Raw genomic sequence first — 19,741 nt, 5'->3', positions numbered from 1 at the left:
GGTAAGTGACAGCTATTTTTTTAAAATCAAGCTGTTGCTGTCAGTTGGTCTATTATATGTTTTAGTTTTAATTTTTCCCTCATCAATATAGATTGTTAAATCCAAAAAGTGAATTTGTTCCTGGCTGTGGGTCGAAGTGAATTCCAAAGAGAAGGAATTTACATTCACCTCCTTGAGGAATCTTTCTAGGGATTCTTTCCCCCCCACCCCCCCCAGCCCAAATAAAGATTATGTCATGGATAAATCTGCGCCATAGGACCAAGTCCGCACTGAGCTGGCCAGTGGGATAGATTTTTTCCTCCTCCCATCGCCCTACATATAAGTTGTCGTAAGTCGGCGCGAATTTGGTCCCCATAGCCGTTTCCCATTTCTGTCTATAAAACTCGTCCTCGTAAAGAAAATAATTATGATGCAGTATAAATAATATAGAATCAATTATAAAGTTGATCTGTGGCTTAGGTAGTTCATTTGTTTTGTGCAAAAAATGTTTAACAGCCTCACAACCTTTCTGATGTTCAATTACATTATATAGTGATGTAATAAGTAATGTTCCCAGAATATAGTGGGGTTGCCATGTAAAATCCTATAATTGTAAAAAATGTGTTTGGTATCTCGTAGGTATGCTGATAGCGTACATAAGTACTTTTGGAATTGGTTATCCACATGATGGGATACATTTGAGGTCAAGCAATCAATGCCCGATACAATGGGGTGTCTGGGTGGGATAGTGCAGGACTTAAGAATTTTTGGTAAATAGTATAAAACCGGCAGTCTCTGGTATTGGTTGGTAATAAAATTGAACTCCTGTTTTGTTAGAATACCTAGAGATTTACCTTTTTTTTTTTTTTTTTTTTTTTAATTTATTTATTTTTTTATATTGGTTTGATGGGTCAGATTTAAATTTTTCGATTTTTCGTAAGTATGGCTATCCCCTTTATATGCGTTTTGATTCTTTTATTGTAGTCATCTTGACTTAGTATAACTCCCCCCTTTATTAGCTGGACTTATCACTATTTGTTCACTTTTTTGTAAAGATTTAATGGCTTTGATTTCTTTCCTAGTTTTTTTGTAGTTTTTACCTTTTTTATGTCACGAACTACTAAGTGTTGAAAAGTGTTCATGGCTTCTGAATATTCATTCTATGGGTGAAATGTAGATTTATTTTTAAGCGAGGTATGAGTATATTGATCAGTGTTGATTTTGATTTGTTATATTTGGGTTTTTTTAAGAAAATATTTTTTTAGAGCTAAATTATATATTTCTTGACCCCAATGAAAGCCTTAAATTTGTCAAATTTGCTGGTGGGTGCAAATTTTAATCCTTTATTTAATAAAATATTTTTGTATGGTGTCAAAGTATGCTTGCTCAAATTATAAATCTTTTGTCCGGTATCGTTCTCCTTTGAGTCCTTAATAGTTGTTGTAATTATTTTCTTTTTCTTTTTGGAGAGTTTCCGCCCCCTACACCCCCTTTTGTTCCTTTTGTATGGTTTACATGAAAAAAATCTTTTATGTTTCTATCCTTATTGTTATTATGTTTTTTTTTGTTTTTTTTCGTATTGCGTTTTTATTAATTTTCCAAACAAAACAAAATTTTTTAACCGCTCTCTTTGGGAGCGACAAGGGGGTAAAGACAATCCAACATTTACAGAATTATCAAATAAGCCACAGAAATCCAGCTACAACAATGAACACTAAGGCACAATTATAACAGCCAATTTGTGGATGAAAGTGGAAAAACAGGTGGGGAGGGGAGGACAAGAAAAAGGGTGGAAAAAGAGGGGGGGAAGGGAGATTAAAGAAGCCAGAGGGGAAAGGAGTAGATTTCTCCCCCCCACCCAATCCAGCAACACCTCCGAGATCAGATCTCCTCCGGGGCATCGCGTTTATATGGCATCGCATCGCATTATATGGCGGTGATGACTTAAAGATGATCCAGTGTTGCCAAGTCTTCTGGAAACGAGCCGCACTTCTAGGATCTGAACTCAAGAGACTCTCCATCCGACTAACCTCCTCCACTCTCCTTAACCATTGAAAGACTGTGGGTGGTTCAGTAGAGAGCCAACAGGCTGGTATACAGGATTTAGCCGTGTTCAGTAAATGTCGAACCAGGGAGCGCCGATATGTGTCGTTATGGTGTAACAGGACTTAGGCCGGGTCGTTTCGTAATGCTTTGCCTGTCACCTCGCGAACCACCTCAAGAACAGCATCCCAAAAAGGAGCTAGCTTAGAACACTCCCAAAATATATGCAAGATTGTCCCTTCCACCACACCGCCAGCAACATGCGGGGGCCTCTGGGAACATCTTGTGTAGGACATGAGGAACTCGGTACCACCGTGTGAGAATCTTATAGTTAGTTTCTTGGTAGAGAGAACTAATGGTTGTTTTGTGGTCCATGAGAAATACTTTTTCGCGCTGCTCTTCAGTGATGCTAATGTCCAGGTCTCTTTCCCATTTTAGAATGTAGGGCGGAATGTAGTCCTGTGGAGGGGCTGTCAACAATTTGTAAGAGTGAAAGTGCACCTCTAACCTTTTCCGCATGCAAAGTGCCTCAAATCCAGTCCGCTGTCTCGCGAACAAAGAGGAGGATGGTAGGGAGGTCAGGAAGTGCGTCAGTTGGGTGCCCTGCCAAGGGGATGCCTGAGGTAGGTCTGCTGGAGCTGTTAGGGTCTCCCCTCTGCCCCATTCACCGTCTACAATGAAGTGGCATGCTCTGAAGCGATCGGAGGCCAGCCATTGTTTAAAAACCGGTGACGTAAGCCCCGGGGGAAATTCAGGGTTACCCAGTATTGGTGTGAGGGAAGAGTGTCCCGGCGAGATATCCCAAGTCTGCCTGCATTTATCAAACACCAGTAGGGTAGCATGAATTGTGGGATGTCGAGTAAGAGCCACTTCCTTCTTATCCACGGGAGGCAGGGCAGGGGGATCTGAGTAGCATGTTGTTCCAGGTGAACCCATGCTTTCGAGCTCTGATGGTGTAGCCAGTCAATTATTCTACAAAGATGGGAAGCCTGATCGTACCGCGTAACATCTGGCATTGCCAGACCGCCATCTTTTTTTTGCTGTGAATAAAATAGACCTTTTCAACTTAGCAGGTTTATTGGCCCAAGTAAAGGATGCAAAAAGACGTTGGGTCTCTATGAGATAACTGGCTGGAACCCGGATGGGCAGCGCTTGGAAGAGGTAGAGTAGGCGAGGAAGAGCATTCATTTTGATTGCTCCAATCCTGCCAAACCATGACAGGTAGCCCGAGGACCACCTTTTCAGATCTAGTTTGAGGGACTGTAGTAATGGGAGAAAGTTTAGGCGGAATGTATCTTCAATGTCTGCTGGAAGGTGAATACCCAGATACTTAAGTGATGAAGATGCCCATCTGAAGTTGAATTGTTCCCTAAGATGGTCTCCCATATCCCGTGGGGTATTTAACATCATAGCCTCAGACTTCAGCATGTTTATCTTGAAATTAGAGAGACTACTGAATTTATCCAGTTCTTTGAGTAAATTTGGAATGGTGATAAGAGGGGTCGTGAGAAAAAATAATAGGTCGTCGGCATATGCTGCCACTTTGACCTCCTGTGAGCCCACCTTCAGGCCAGAGATATCAGGGTTGTTTCTGATTCTACGGAGGAGGTGTTCCGTTGTCAGGGCGAAGATAAGGGGGGATAATGGGCATCCCTGTCTCGTCCCATTCTTTATATCTAATGAGTCTGAGTAGACTCCGTTGACTCTGACTACTGCGGATGGCCTCGAGTATAGTGCTTCTATCCAGGCCATCATGTTAGAACCCAAGCCCAGGTGTCTGAGAGTGCCAAAGAGAAAAGGCCACCCCACCCGGTGAAACGCCTTTTCGGCGTCTGCTGAAAGAATAACCGTCGGGGTAGAGTTTGTATTTGCCATGTGGATCAAGTTAAGTGCTTTCGTCGTGTTATCCCTCGCTTCTCTAGTGGGGATGAAACCAGTCTGATCATAATGGATCAAATCCGGCATTAAGGAGGCCAAGCGGTTGGCCAGAATTTTGGAAAAGAGTTTGAGGTCGACATTTAGAAGCGAGATTGGCCTATAACTTGCACAGGAGGCCGGGTCTTTATTTTCTTTGGGAATTACGACTATGTGGGCTCGAAGAGTGTCACGTGGAAAAGTATGTCCATTAGAGAGGGCATTAAAGGCATCTAGGAAGTGTTGTGTGAGGTAAGTTTTAAAATATTGGACGGAAAGGCCATCTGGGCCTGGGAACTTTCCTATTTGGGTCATGTCAAGCGCTAACTTCACTTCCTCTGGAGTAATCGGGGCCTCTAGATTCTGTCTATCTTCTGTGGACAGAGTCGGGAAGTCTGTCGAGTTCAAATAGTCCCCTATATCTGTCGGGGTAGGGGGCCTGTGTGGGTGCAACTGGTAGAGGGAGGAATAAAAGTTCTTAAAGGCCTCCGCAATGCCCGCAGGTGAAGAAATCTTAGAGCCTGTGTGATTATTAATGTGGGGGAACGTAATTTTGTGCTCTTTGCGTTCTGAGAGCGTTTGCTAATATGCGGCCGGGCTTATTCCCATGCTCGTAGAAAATCTTACGACACTTCACCAGTGAGTCCTTGGCCTTTACTAGATATAGGGCACGTAGTTGATCTCTCAGGGATTGGATCAGGGTCCTGTCTGCGTAATTCTGGGTCTGTTGGTGTCTATCTTCAGTCTCTTTTATCCGGGCCAATAAGACAGTTGCTCGCGCGTATTGCTCCCTTTTTACTCTTCCCCCCCTATTCTCATAAATACGTCCCTGATGTAACATTTATGAGCTTCCCAGTAGACTAGGGGATTGGTTACCGAGTCAGCGTTCGAGGAGAAGTAGTGTTCTAGCTCCCTATTCACTTCCTGAACATGTACCGTATCTGTTAGGAGTGAATTGTTAAGGACCCATCTACCCATAGAATGTGACGGAGGGGCTAGACTCCGCATAATTGAGATAGGGGCATGATTCGACAGTGAAGTGTGGATGGTAGTTCCGACTACTCTAAGTGGAAATGGTCAATGAGGAAATAATCTATCCTCGAGTATGTGTCATGGGTGGGGGAGTAGTATGTGTAATCTCGGGAGCTCGGATACATAGTTCTCCAGACATCCACCACCCTATATGCGTGAAGAAGGTCCCTTACGCGAGTTAATTGTGATCATGGGATATGGGATACCCCTCTCGAGGTGTCTAAATCCGGGGACAAGACTAAGTTCAGGTCTCCCCCTATAACTAGTATCCCTTCCTGGAATGAGGAAAGTTCCTCTAGGAAATTAGCCAGGGCAGCTGGCTGACCTGCATTTGGTAGATAGAGGTTTGCAAAGGTGACAGTCTGTGCATGGTTGGTTCCCTTAACAAACACATAACGCCCCCCCGGTTCCGACTTGGATTCCAGGCAGACCCAAGGACTGTGAAATGATAATACTCACACCCTTGGATCGGGAATCCTCTGAGCATCCATGATAGCAGTACGGGAAGCAGCGGCTGGAGAGTCTCTGTATCTTATCTTTACGGAAGTGAGTTTCCTGGAGAAAGGCCACCTGTGCCCTTAGGCGCCATAGGTCTCGCAGGAGCATCTGTCGCTTCTCTGGAGTACAGAGCCCTCTAACACTAAAGGAGACAATCTTAATATTAGAATCCATTTCTGATTAGGCTCTGGCAGCTCGCTGGAGGGGGGGGGGGTAGAGGGGTGAAAGAGGGAAAGGCAAAGGAAGGAGGTGCTAAAAGGGAGGGGAGGGTAAGAAAGGGTGAGTAGAGGGGGGAGAAGAAAAAGAAGGCGGACCCTCTACGGAGAAAGAGAAGAGGATAGAGGGGGGAGAAGAAAAAGAAGGCGGACCCTCTACGGAGAAAGAGAAGAGGAAAGAGAGGGGAGGGGTAAAAGAAAAACAAAAGAGACCGTAAGTTCCAAACTTCTGCTAAGGGGGGGGGGGGGTAAAGGCAGGAAAAACTTTCCAAAAGGTGGCCACGCAAGGCGGTCAACACCTGGGGAGTCCCTAGTGGGGAACCTGGTAAGACTATACAGAGAAAGGAGACACCCGCCCCGGACATCTCTGAGAGTATCACGATGTACCCTTCGTCTCCCAGACCATCAGCTACTCTGGTCATTGTTAGGTTACGTGCATCTGTAAGACACCCAGCTGCGGAGGGATAGAGGTAGGATGAGAAAGCCTGCATGTACAGAGGTCAATAGGCTAAAGGCTTATAGGCTTGAGCGGCGGCTCTAAGCCACCCCCATGACTGCCAATGTTTTGCTAATAACTTTCAAGAGTAATTGGTAAACAACAACAGATACAAATCTGAAGCCCCATGTAGAGGCAACCACGTGACGACTATCTGAAGGAACATATAGCAATAGTCTTTTCTGGGAAGGTCCTCCCATTTGAGTCAGCGGTCATTGGGACGCCCCCTCCTGGCTGGGTACCCTCTTGGTGGCCGGGGGTTCCCTGGTCGATCACGGTGTCTTTGCCGGGAGCGTGGTAGCGCTGCAACCTGAAGCCAATCCGGGACTTCAAAAGGGGGGCATCCGAGCATCTTAAAAAGGGCCGGCAAGTCACCGGGGTCGTAGACAGGTAGTGAGCGGTTCTCTTTCCGCACAACTAAATGAAAAGGGAAACCCCAGGTATATGAAGCGTCACACTCTCTGATTTTATCCAGCAGGGGGCGTAGTACACGCTGCATTTGGAGGGTGCGGGCAGAGAGGTCTGGTAGGATTTTCGCGGGCACATCTCATCAGACGCTTTTTGGTACAGTAGTGATGGATTCTGCATATTACATCACGTGGGTAATCGGGATCAGTGGGTTTCGGGCCCAGGGCTCTATGCACCCTACCCAGCTTAATTGGGGTATCTGGTCTGGAGGGTCTCCCAACACTTCATTAAAGATTGTGGTGATGATGGACCCAAGGTCTCTGCCCTCTTCGTTCTCAGGAAGGCCTCACTCGTACGTTGTTACGACGACCACGGTTTTCAAGGTCGTCATGTTCCAGGGTCAAGGAACGAATCATTTGTTGTTGTGCGGTGACCCGCTGCTCTAGTTGATCCAGTCTGGGGTCGTGAGATGCAGTTTGCCTTTCCAAAAAGACCACCCTTGAGCCCATCTGTTCCATGGTACGGTGTACCTCTTCCAGACAGTGACGTTGCATCTTCTCCATCCTGGAGATTATAGAGTCGAAGAAGCTTCGTGTAGGTAAATTTCTCAAGGCCTCATGCAAGTCCGCTCTGGTCAGTGGAGGTTCCTCTAACAATCTGGCATCATGAGACGATTGCGAGGGTAGGAATTCTGGGCAACATGGGTCCATATATGATGCAGGGGACTGGTGGTGTGGGGACAAGGAGGGGGAGAAGGCCAGAGATGGAGAGGTCTGTGCCCCTGCTGAAGCCCCTTGTCTCATAGTATGCCTCCGATCTGGGTCTATTTCTCTTCCCGACGGGCTGATCTGGGACTGGGACAATATCGGGGTCAGAGGTGGCTCTGGAGTGTTGGGCATACAGTCCACCAATAAGGCGGGATCAATATTCCCCTGAGCCTGTGTGTGGGGCTGTGTTTCACCCCTTTGTCCTAGACCCACTGCCTTGGAGGGAGCTTGTCCAGTGTATTCTGCTGTCTTTGCAGGTACAGTGATTTTATTCAGTTCCCAACCACAAGGTGGCGCTGTGTGCACCTGTGCCTGATTCACTACTTTCCTTTGTATGCTGCCATCCGCCTGCAGATGGAGACTCTGGCGCTGGCTACCTGGGGCCTGGGAGAAGGTATGTTGTACCTGTAATCCTGAGACGACTGGATCCTCTGTGGCTTCCCTGTCATCTCGTGAGGTCGTGGCCGTGCCTGTTGTCGCCGACTCGCTGTTGTTTCATGTTGCGGCCCTGCCGGAGATCGTGCTCCCCCTCCCCCAGAGCCCGCCGGGGGGGGGGGTCGCTCTGGTCTTCGCCCGAGTAACACTGTGCCCCGGAGATGAGGAACCGGAGGCTGGCTTGCGGGCTGGCATCGATGTCTGTGGCTGAGCGATCCCCTTGCCGTCACTCACCATCTCAGAAGCGGAGGCACGTGTGGGGACGGCGGCCATTTTCCTTGGCCCGGCATCAGTCTCCGATCTGGAGCGCAGGTACCGCGGGAGGGTGTTCGCAGGATGAGCCGATGGCTTCAGGGTGGATTTCTGCTGTCTCCCTTTACTCATCGCTGGGGTCTCCTCTTGATTCGGGCACCGTGATGGCTCTTTATTACACTTTTTAGTGTCCGGGAAGCGGGAGCGTCTACTCTCTCTGCATGCCGAGACCACGCCCATTGTTATTATGTTTAGTGCATTCTGGCTGTGTTTTTTTTTTTTTTTGTTTATTTCTACATTTTTTAGGGGGAATGGTTGGTGAAACATGTTTATGTACATTAGTTCGGGTGTTATTCATTTGAGCATTCAAATTATTTTCTAGTTGTGTGGAGTTTTGGTCAATTTTTAGTCAAAAGTTCTTCCATACTGCCATTCTGCATATCTAACGTCCTAAATCTATTCGGAGTTGAAATGGGGGACAGGATGTGGTTATGTTCACAATTGAAAGAATTGTGGTGATCAGGGCTGTGTTCCCCATCTGCATTTGGTGAGCAAACGTTAGATATCTCATTTTGCGTGGTAGGGTATATACTAATGTTATCTACGTTTCTATCTTCCACAGGTGTGTGGTCCAAGCTGTGATAGATTACTTATGAAGCATCTGATTGTATCTCATTAGTAAATAGAAAATTTGTCTCTTTTTTTTTTTTCCCATAATTTCTTCCTCTTTCTGTTTCATTCGTTTTTTTTATATTACTTGCTAAGAGGACAATATCCGGATGTTCTTTATGTGGCTTGATCTGTTCAAATAAAGCTAGTATTTGTTCATTGACCTTCGTTAACTGCACCCGCCTCTTTTCAATAATAAAGCGAACAGTGCGTTTTGATATTTGATGAAACATATCATTCCATTCCCGAAGGACTGCGTCGTCCCCCATATCTGCTGCTAGGTATTTGTATACAATTAAACCTTTCGGTACTGCATCATACTCTAGGTATTTTTCAAGTGATGCTATTTCCCAGAGGCTTTTCATTTCCATTCATAAATACTTCTCTAGTGATTTTAGAGCTATTTTGGTATTATTAATAATTTCATCCTTCGTTGGAACTTCCCTAGATGAGTTGAGGAGATTAACAAATGATTGGATGTTGCTAATACGTGTTTTTTTTTTTTCTATCGAACCATAATTCACTCATTTTGTAAGTGATGCGGTAATTGCTGCCTTGAATAAATTTAATAAAGGTATATACGGTATACACTGGCGCAGGGCTGCAGGTGGATTCGATAGAGTGCTTTTATTGAACAAAGCAGAGCCTTCGCTGGTAAAGACGGTGTGCCTCTCCACTGCTACAAATAGCTACTTTTATAAAAACACCAAGATCACCAACTCCAAAAGTACGTATGTACGCTACCAGCATACCTACGAGATACCAAACACATTTTAGAAAAATTACAGGATATCACATGGCAACCCCACTATATTCTGGGAACTTTAGATATTACATTACTATATACTGTAATTAAACATCAGAAAGGTTGTGAGGCTGTTCATTTGTTTTGTGCAAAAAATGTTTAACTACCTGAGCCACAAATCAACTTTATAATTGATTCTATATTATTTATACTGCATCATAATTACTTTCTTTACGAGGACGAATTTTATAGACAGAAATGGGGAACGGCTATGGGGACCAAGTTCGCGCTGACTTATATGTAGGGAGATGGGAGGAGGAAATGGCGCAGATTTATCGATGACGTAATCTTTATTTGGGCTGGGGGGGGAAGAATCCCTAGAAAGATTCCTCAAGGAGCTGAATGTAAATTTCTTCTCTTTGGAATTCACTTCGATCCACTTTTTGGATTTAACAATCTATATTGATGAGGGAAAAATTACAACTAAAACATATAATAAACCAACTGACAGCAACAGCTTGATTTTATAAAAATATATGTCACTTACCTATATGGCTAGACGACATCCCTAAGAGCCAGTTCTTACGTCATCGAAGAAACTGCACTGAAATGGATGACTTCTTGAGAGAAGCTGAACATCTAGAAAATAGTGCAATGTGCAAGAGCACAAAGACAAGATCCATAATGCACACGTTTGGTAATAATAAACTCCTTTTCAATCAAACACCATATGAATTGTAATACAAAGGGGGCTATATACTGCCTACAGTGTCCTTGTTAAAAAAGATATATCGGAAGGACTAAAAGAAAACTCAACATAAGGATAAAAGAACATTTGCGGAATATAAAAAAACGATTTGATGGTCACCCTCTATCATGCCATTATAAAGAAATACATAATGGAAAATTTGAAGGAAGTGTAGTGTTTGGTATTGAACAAGTGAAAGGGAACTGGAGAGGGGACAATTACATTAAATGCATGTCAAAAGCAGAGAGCCGATGGATATTCGAGTTGGATACGTTAATTCCCAATGGATTGAATAGTGAGATTGAATTATTCGCATTTTAAATCGGAAATTTCCACGTGAGTGTGTCTGCTTGCACATGCATGTAGGTATAGATGTACATAATTTTAATTTTATGGTAATACGTTTACATAATTTACTACATGATTTCATTATTATATTTTCTAACATCAATAACAATAAGAAGACAATCAATTAAAGTAATGGAGGGAATAATGAGAAAACAATGTTTTTGGTAAGAAAAATATTAACATAAGTTTAACGCATATATAATAAATAAAAATGGTTACAGAAAGGGATTTTATTCGAGTAACAGGTCCTATGATTATTTAATGATATTAATATGGCCAGACAAAGGTGTATTTTAAGACAAGACATAATGGAACTAACTGTCTAATCAACCACGACAATGTGATCATGTCAGTTTCTTCTGATAACGGAATTGTACCGCACCTATAAGAGTCGCACCAGTGAGACCAGGAATTCCACTCTGTCACATGACTACCTCTTTGAGCATAGAGCAGCAGCCCCTCCCTTCCCAGGAGTCCATCAGATAAACTATGGTTTCACAGGGCTTGTCAGAACAGGCAGAGGAAGCAGCTACTGCAGTACTGAATTAATCTGAGGGGTGTAGCAAAGAAACTGCTGGATATAGGTAACAAAGATTATAGGCAAAGTTGTTTTACATCCCAAGAGCACATTTACTAAAAAAACTGTTCAAATTGCTCTGTGTGCGCCAGATTCAAGGTTTGTCTCACATTCTTCATGAATCTGACGCTGCCTGCACTGCTCCGACAGAGTGCACCTTTTTGGGTATTTTTCTGATGCAGCTTTAACATTGGGCATGGGACACATTTTTATCAGACTTGGCTTGTTAAATGTGGTGCAAGAGCCGACTATAAACTGGAATGCCCCCTTCAGTACAGAAATCTGTGTTGCGGTAATCTGAGCCTGGGCATTGCATTTGGACAATACAAGACACCTGGTGCTGATTGCCTATCGGCACCACCCCAGTGCGTTTTGGTTCCGGAAACAAAATGGAATAAAGATGCTATCAACACGTGGCGTGTTGGATGCGTCGAAACATGTGTGTTGAAAAGCATGCATCAGAACGCATGCATTTTTAAATGTTTAAAATAAGTGTCTACTCTGGAAGCCTTTTTCTTAATTGCTGTAAGTGTACGCAGATGTAAAAATATTTACATAGCTGCTTTCACTTAAGATTTAAACTGGCTACATCCTTTTGGATTCTGACTTGCGTTGTTTTATATGGTTATAACTTTTGAACACTTTTACTTATGAAAGCGATTCTGAGATTGTTGGTTTTTTTGGTTTGTTTGTTTTTTTTTTCCCCACATGTTGTACTTCATTTTAGTGGTAAATTTTGGATGATAAGTTTTGCGTTTTAATTACAAAAAAAAAAAAAAATGATTTTTTTAAAAATGTCGAAATTCGAAATCAATGCGTTTTCAGGCAGATTTACCACCTAAATAAGTTGCTGAATAACATTTCCCATATGTCTACTTTACATTTTCATAATATTTGAAATGTCTGGATAATTTATTTTGATGTCACGCGGCTTACAAATTGAATAGTATTCCGTATTTTCAGAATTGACTATTTTGGGGATAAATACCGTTTTGAATTTGATTTTACATATTTTGCATCAAAAACCCCCTATGTATCAACCCATTTTTAAATGTGCACCCCTCAAGCTAACAGAAACAGCTTTTAGGAAGATTGTTAGCCCCTTGAGATCGTCATAGTAATGAAATCAAAATGGAGGGGAAATTTAGAATGGTCAAATACCGGTTATACGTTCATTTAGCCCTAAAAGTTACACATTTCCAAAAGATAAAATCCATCATACAATTTGTTCTGCAATTTCTCCCGAGTGCAGAGACCCCCCACATGTGGCCGTTACTTGTTTTATGGGCGCACAGCGAGGCGCAGAAGGGAAGGAGCGCCCTGCAGCTGCCAGGATTTTAGTTTCCTCATTGGACCCTTTTGTAGGCTATAAAATTTTCGCTTTTTCGTTATTGTCATGTGATGGCATTTTTTTTTTTTTTTTTTTTTTGCGGGATGAGATGCTTTTCCCAGTGTTACCATTTTGGGGTTGGTATCCCCTATTGTTGAAAATGTAGAACTTTTTTTTGAGGGCAGGAGTAGAAAATAATCAATTCTGTACTGGATTTTTCCTTTTTTTTTTTTTTTTTTCGTGTTCACCATAAAGCCTAATAATCATGTTATCTTTATTTTATGGGTCAATACGATTGCGGGGATACCATACATGAATATCTTTTCTTATGTTTTACTAAATTTGCCAAATAAAACCCTAATGTGGGAAAAATCTATAATTTTTGCATTGCCGTCTTCCAAGTGGCATAACATTTTAACTTTTGTGGCTACAGAGCTGGTTGATAGCTTGTTTTTTTTGCGGGAGATGTTGTACTTTGCTACAGTATCATACTATATATGTGGGGTTTGTGTTATGATTTAGACCTTTTTTTTAGCGTTATATGTCTCTTTATATGTTATGGGGCTTATGGGCATTTGTAGTGATTTATTACTTTTATTTTTTATTGAAAAACATTTTTTTATTTTAATTTTTTTACTACTTCCTCCATGGGACATGAACAAGCAATCATCTGATTGCTTGTTCATGATAATACTCTGCAATATTGATGTATTGCAGGGTATTAGCAGTTTCAGCCTATTCACATGCATAGGCTAACACTCTGCCTCGCGCCCCCCCCCCTCCAAAAAGGGTGCGGGGGGGGCGATCATTGGGAATGCATTGGTCGCGCTGACCGCGGCATTTAATGGGTTAAACACCCGCGATTGGAGCACACACCCCGACCGCAGGTGTTACACTGGGGTGCCGGCTATATGTTAAAGCCGACACCCCGTGTTTCCCGATGCCGGTTGGGCTCAGATCTTGAGCTGAACCGGCATCAGCTCAGCGTCATATATATCGGACGCTGAGCGTTCTGATGCATCCAGTCACACGTTCACCCGTTGAGTTCATGTCTTTCACCTGTTAAATGAACAAAACTGCACCTAAAACCACCTCAAAACTGATTGTGACGCAGTTATAACTGCAACGTGTGACTGCACCCTAAACCTCAGTGTAGTAAGAGAAATCTCTGGTTCCTGCATATCACATTCTATTAACCAATGAGAACGTTCCCTCACAGCCGTGGAGGTTCCTTTCCATCTTTTCAGCAGCTTTGAAGCAGAATCAAAGTGCCCGGTGTGTGCCACTGCCGATCGTATAGACAATAAAAGACACCGGGTGCTGTTTGCCGATCGCATGTGTTTGCATAGAAAAGCATATGCAAACGGCAGTTACCCTGTGGGCTTTTAATTCCATTTCAAAACGCTGATGTCTGATAAAAACCGTTATTAGTTGATAAATGAGACGGGTGAGTCTGTTGGCTTTATACTACTTTTGTCAGAAAAGTAACACAAGTCTCAAATGTTTAAGCAACCCCCTTCCCTATGCCTGCTCTGGCCTGGAGTTTATTTGTGCCTTTTCCGCGTAATTGTGCAAAAATTTGTGACTTCCCAGACGTCCACATCTGGAAACTTATGACAAATTAGACACTGACCTAAAAACAACTAATATGGCAAACTTTGTAAAAGGGCAACAAAAGTTGTGAAGTGGCAAAAACGCAAATAAGTTGCAAAAAATTAGATCAGTGACCCCCCCCCCCCCCAAATGTTTAGCATGTAAACAATGCATACACTAGGTGTAGGTTAGTAATATGGCTGAGACCCAGCCCGATGTCTGCATTGCATTTGTAAGGGTGCGGTCACATGGTGCATTCTTGGTCCTTTTTTTAAACACATTGAAAACGCAAGTGTTACTGCATGTTATGATGCGTTTTGTGTTTTCTTCATTTCTGTAAGTGTAAGTAGATGTATCAACATATCAGCTCCTTCCAGAAATGAAGCAAAACAGATTCAATCCAGCCAAGCGCAAGGTAATCTGTAAAAACAAAAGATAAAGGCAGGAAATGATTTCCAAAATGAAAAAAAATTAGCCACTTTTACAAGGTGGCCACCACAGGCCCACAGGCTCCAGGGACCTAGGACGCCCACAAAGAAGACTGATTGCGGTTCTTGGAGCTGGTGTTTCCATTGTACCACTATAGATGTGGGAGGAACAGGTTACTGCTGTTTGGGCCTTGTTTGTTGAAGAGCCTGATCGCAGCGGGGAGGAATGACTTACGATAACGCTCCCTCTCACACTTTGGGTGAAGCAGTCGGTCACTGAAGGTGCTTCCCAATGCCACATGGGATGGGAGCTATTCTCCAGAATAGATTTCAACTTACACAGGGTCCTCCTTTCAGCTACTACCTGCACTGTGTCAAGAGGACCCCCCCCAAGGGCAGAGATGGCTTTCCTAATCAGTTTGTCCAGTCTGCCCCTCTCCCTAACTGAGATGCTTCTTCCCCAACAGACTACACCACTACAGAGTTGAAGGTCTTAAGAACTGCCCCCTGCACTTAAAATGCCTTCAGCCTCCTCAACAGGTATAGCCTGCTCTGACCCCTCCTCAAAGTGTGAGAACCTCTTGAACGCCTTCATCAAATGGTATGTTAATGTCACTGGTCTGTAGCTGTTAAGGTCCGATCCTAACTTCAGGCTCAAGTTGAAAATATGTGCAATGATACTACAAAGATGATGACCACATGTCTTGAGTAGTCTTGCACTGATACCATCTGGACCTGCAGCCTTGCCCATGAGTCTTTTCAGCTCTCTTTTCACCTGGGCACTTGTAAGGATCACATTGTAGCCTGATGACTCACAATTGGTTTGACTGTTCTGGAGTTGAGAGCTTACAGCAGGGGATCCAGTGGGGGAGACAGTGGACTTATTTACTAAGGGTCAGCGGATCACGTTGTCATTGGGCTTCTCAACGTTTTCGGGATTTGTGCCGCTTGGACAGGTTTTTTTTTTTTTTTTTTTTTTTTTTATGACTTTATTTTTATTTGTTTTTTTTTTTTTTTTTTAAATTTAATACAAAAAACAAAACATATGTGTATCATCTTGAGTTTCATGACATAAGAGCTTGGACAGGTTTTAAGCAGGGGATTGTGTCCCACACTATCAGGTTTTTGCGCAGCTGCGCCAGCTTTCATGCAACAGAAATCGGGGGGTGGACCATCTGACGATCCGACTGATTCGGACTGAGCACGGGATTTAACATTTAAATTGTGTTGCAAGATCAAGCGGTTACATGCACCAGGAAGAAGTTCGCCTTCTTCAGGTACGCAGACCTGAGTGGGGAAGCGACACATGCAGCATATTGGGCGCACGATCTTGGTGAATCGCTGCACAGTGCATTCCGGTCGGACAATGCACTTTGAGTGAACTCCGTCGGCCGGATAAGTAAATGTGTCCCATTGAGTGTGGAGGAGACAATAAAATGGTTTCCTGATTTACATAGACCTGTAAGGTGGTAGAGGCAGGTGTGTGATCAAACCTATTGAAGAATAGATTAAGTTCATTAACCCACCCCTCATCTGCTGTAACCTGAGAGACGGTCTGTCTCAATAAATATTGATTTGAGACTTTTCCAGACTCCACTGATGTTTCCCTGTTTTATCTGCTTCTCTATCCTTCTCTTGTATCTGGATTTCCCCACCCTTATTTGTCGCCTCAACTCCTTTCGAACAATCCTCAAGTTTTTCCTGTCACCTAATCTAAAAAAAAAATCTTTTCTCTTTAAGAAGAGCTTTTATATCAGGGTTAATCCAGGGTTTGTTGTTAGAGAGGCACCTCACCATTTTTGTGGGTACCTTGTTCTCTGTACAGAAGTTAAAACAGTCTGTTATGCAGTGTTAGGCCGTCAATGTCATCCCCATAAGAATCCTGCAATACTTCCCATACAGTTGTGTTGAAACAATCCCTCAAAGCCTCTTCAGCCTCTGCAGACCATATCCTTCCTGTGCGGATGACAGCTGTTTTTCTCTGTACGAGGGCCAGGTACACAGGGCATAGGTGCATAAGGTTGTGATCTGCTCTTCCGAGGGGAGGTAGGGCTGATGACTTATATGCTTCCCTTATGTTGGCAAAAAAGAGGTCCAGTGTTTTATTTTCCCTTGTGTGGCAGGATACATACTGTGTGAAATTTGACAATGCAGATGTTGGAAAAATGTGGTTAAAATCTCCAGATACCACAAAGAGGGCCTGGGAGGCAGTGTCTGCAGCTGTAACAATCAGTATAATAAAACAGAATCGTTACTGGACCCGCACGGTAAACCCCGGGGGAGAAAAAACGCCAAAAACTTTCCGAAAATAGATCATTTTTTATTAATACCTTTAAAAAATGCACTAAAAAGTGGGAAAAAAATGTTACACACTCTAAAATGAGACCACTAAAAAGAACAACTCTTTTCGCAAAATAAGCCCCTAACCAGATTTGTCAGCCGAAAAATAAAAAAAGTTATGCATTTGAAAAGATGGTGATGCTATAATGAACAAGATTTTCTCCAAATTAGTTTTTATTCTGTAAAATTGAATAAAATACACAAAACCCCCACATATTTGGTATCGCTGCATCCGTGACAATCTGCATAATAAAACTGAATCGTCATTAGATCCACAAAGTGAACCCCGTAAAAAAAAAAAAAACCTCACAAAAAACGCTTCCAAAAAAGATAATTTTTAATACCCTTTAAAGAATGCTCTAAAAAGTGATTAAAAAAAAGTTACGCACTCTAAAATAAGACCACTAAAAAGAACAATCCTTCTCACAAAAAATAAGCTCTTGACCAGATTTTTCAGCTGAATAATAAAAAAGTTATGGATATGAAAAATTGGTGATGCTAAAATTAACATTTTCGCCAAATTTTCGCCAAGGTCTTTTAGTAATCGTGGCAACCCATATAACAAAAATAATATAATAATCTTATGGTATGGTTAACAGCCAAAAAAAAACACAAAAAAATCTTCCTAATATTTGATGATTTTAATTTCCACCAACAAAGGGTTAATAAAATCTCAGCAATAAGCTATAGATGCCCCAAAATTATGTACCAGAAAAGTGCATCTCATGTGGCAAAAAAAAAAAAAGCTTCTATAGGTCCACATTAAAAAAAACAAAAAAATTATAGCCTGTACAATGTGACGATGCAAATCTGCTCTGGATGGCGCCTCCTTCCCTTCTATGCCCGTCCGTGTGCCCATACAGCAGGTTAGCACCACATATGGGGTATCAAACTTTGTGGAGCCTTTTTTCATTTAATCCATTGCAAATGTTTAATTTTCCACCCAAAATGAATGTATTGTAAAAAAAAAATATTTAAATTTGTAGACTGCGCCTCCATTTTAATCCCTATAAAACCCCTAAAGGGTTAACAAACTTCTTAAAAGTGCTTTGCCTCTCAGGGGAGTCTGAGAGGCAACCATAGACTGCGCAAAATGAGTAGTCTCTTATTTGTGAATTGTATGTCTAGGTGCACATCCTACACTTACCCTTGATATATACGGCTGTGGGAGTGATAGTAACTGTTGATGTGTTACCCAAAGGACTGAGCAATATACCCTGTAATGCAGTCATATGTTTTTTGTCTCATCGGACCTTTTATTTGGATTTCCTCTGTTACACTCCCCGATGACCAAGATGGCGACGACCATGCGCTGTCGGCTCAATAACGCCTTCGGCAGCTTTGCCACGGCAATCAAAGAGTTAACACCTGCGATCGGTACTAGCACCAATCGCTGGTGTTATTGACGGATGTTTGCTCCATTGAGCAGCAAACACCCACTAAGTATGAAGAAGGCTCAGCCTATGTCTCCTCTTCATACTCTCCCTTCCGCTACAGGACATACAGAAATGTCCAAATGCGGTAAGGGGTTAAAGAGAAAGTGGAGTGCTAGATTAAGCCCAACTACTAACATCGGTGATAATATAAGTATATCCCAGACAGCACCTGCTTACAAGAGCATGGTGGAGTATGGGATCAGGTTCTGCTTTGTCAGCAATATCTGAACATTAGTAAAAGCAAAAAGGGTGATCCTTGTGACTGCCCTAAGGTCAAGGGGCATCCTCCAGGTGGGCCGTCATGGGGGTCGAGGTATAATCATCATCTTATTCTAACTTAATGAAGCAGGAAGCATCTGGTCACTGTAGTTCAGAACTTGTAGTCATCTTCCAAAAATCAACAGTTGGAATATGCTGAAGAGGTTAGAAGTGCTTCAGGGGCTGTCACTAGAGCACCTCTGGGCTCCAGATTCACAGGCTATTGCATGGCCCTGGAGCACTTTTGGCTTATTAGCATACTTTTAAAGGGAACCTACCATCTCGATCTACCTATTAAGGTAAAGCCGGTGGCAGGTTCAACTATTGAATGACATGGGAGCCCTTTTTTAGGGCTAATCCTTACGTGGCCTGTAACTTTATAAATCTTTTATTGCCCTGATATGCAAATATATGAAAGAGGCTATTGGGGCATGGAGTAGCCGGAGCTGAAGCTACATGGTGCAGCTACTCTAGTAGCTTCTTTGGATCCTCCTACTACGAGATCTTCAGCACGCAGCTCCTGGCAGCTGCACGCACTTGTCCGCTCTCTGCATAGACTCTCCACGCAGAGCCGGTGGCTGCGCTTACTTGGCGCTGGAGCTACTGCGCATGCTTAATGGCTTCGGAGCCAAGTACGCGCAGCCGCCAGCTCTGCATAGGTAGTCTATGCAGGGCTTGCAGATGAATGCGTGCAGCCATCTCATAGTAGGAGGGTCCAAAGAGGCTACTAGGGCGTGGTTCCCTTTTAAAATTTTATTAATACTTTCCTTTGCCCAGTAATCAAGAAGATAAATATAAATCCTGACTGATGCCCAGTAAGTAAGTAATCAACTCAAAATTCTTTGTATAATTAAAGCAGTACAGCCCTTGATAAATGATGAGATCAAATAATTTACATAATATACCCGAGTATAAGCCAAGGCACCTAATTTTAGCACAAAAAAATGGGAAACTTATTGACTCGAATATAAGCATAGTATGGGCATTAGTCACAGCCTCCATTATATAGCCAGCAGGCACATGAACCCCAGTATATAGCCAGCCCCTGACCCTTTGTATAAAGACAGTAGCCCCCTGCCCCCTAGTATATAGCCAGTAGCTCCATGGCCACTAATATATAGCCTGCCCCATTGACATCATAGTGTATGCCGCTCCCCTCTCCCTTCACCACTCAGCCCTGTGCATAGTAGAGATTCTGTTTGGGTAAGCAGATGGCAATGTCAATAATGC

The 19,741-nt window shown here is 42.9% G+C and overlaps 1 protein-coding gene across 5 annotated transcripts in view; it reads left to right on the top strand.

The window, feature by feature from the left end:
• The window catches only part of HSD17B7 (hydroxysteroid 17-beta dehydrogenase 7), a 121,180-nt gene that overhangs the window by 67,047 nt on the left and 34,392 nt on the right, over window positions 1–19,741 (top strand). The gene's annotated exons all lie outside the window — the stretch shown is intronic.

Source organism: Engystomops pustulosus, chromosome 10 (assembly GCF_040894005.1).
Source record: "Engystomops pustulosus chromosome 10, aEngPut4.maternal, whole genome shotgun sequence".
NCBI classification, from domain to species: Eukaryota; Metazoa; Chordata; class Amphibia; order Anura; family Leptodactylidae; genus Engystomops; species Engystomops pustulosus.
The sequence above is the reverse complement of the archived record's forward strand: the minus strand, read 5'-3'. Positions and strand labels throughout refer to the sequence as shown.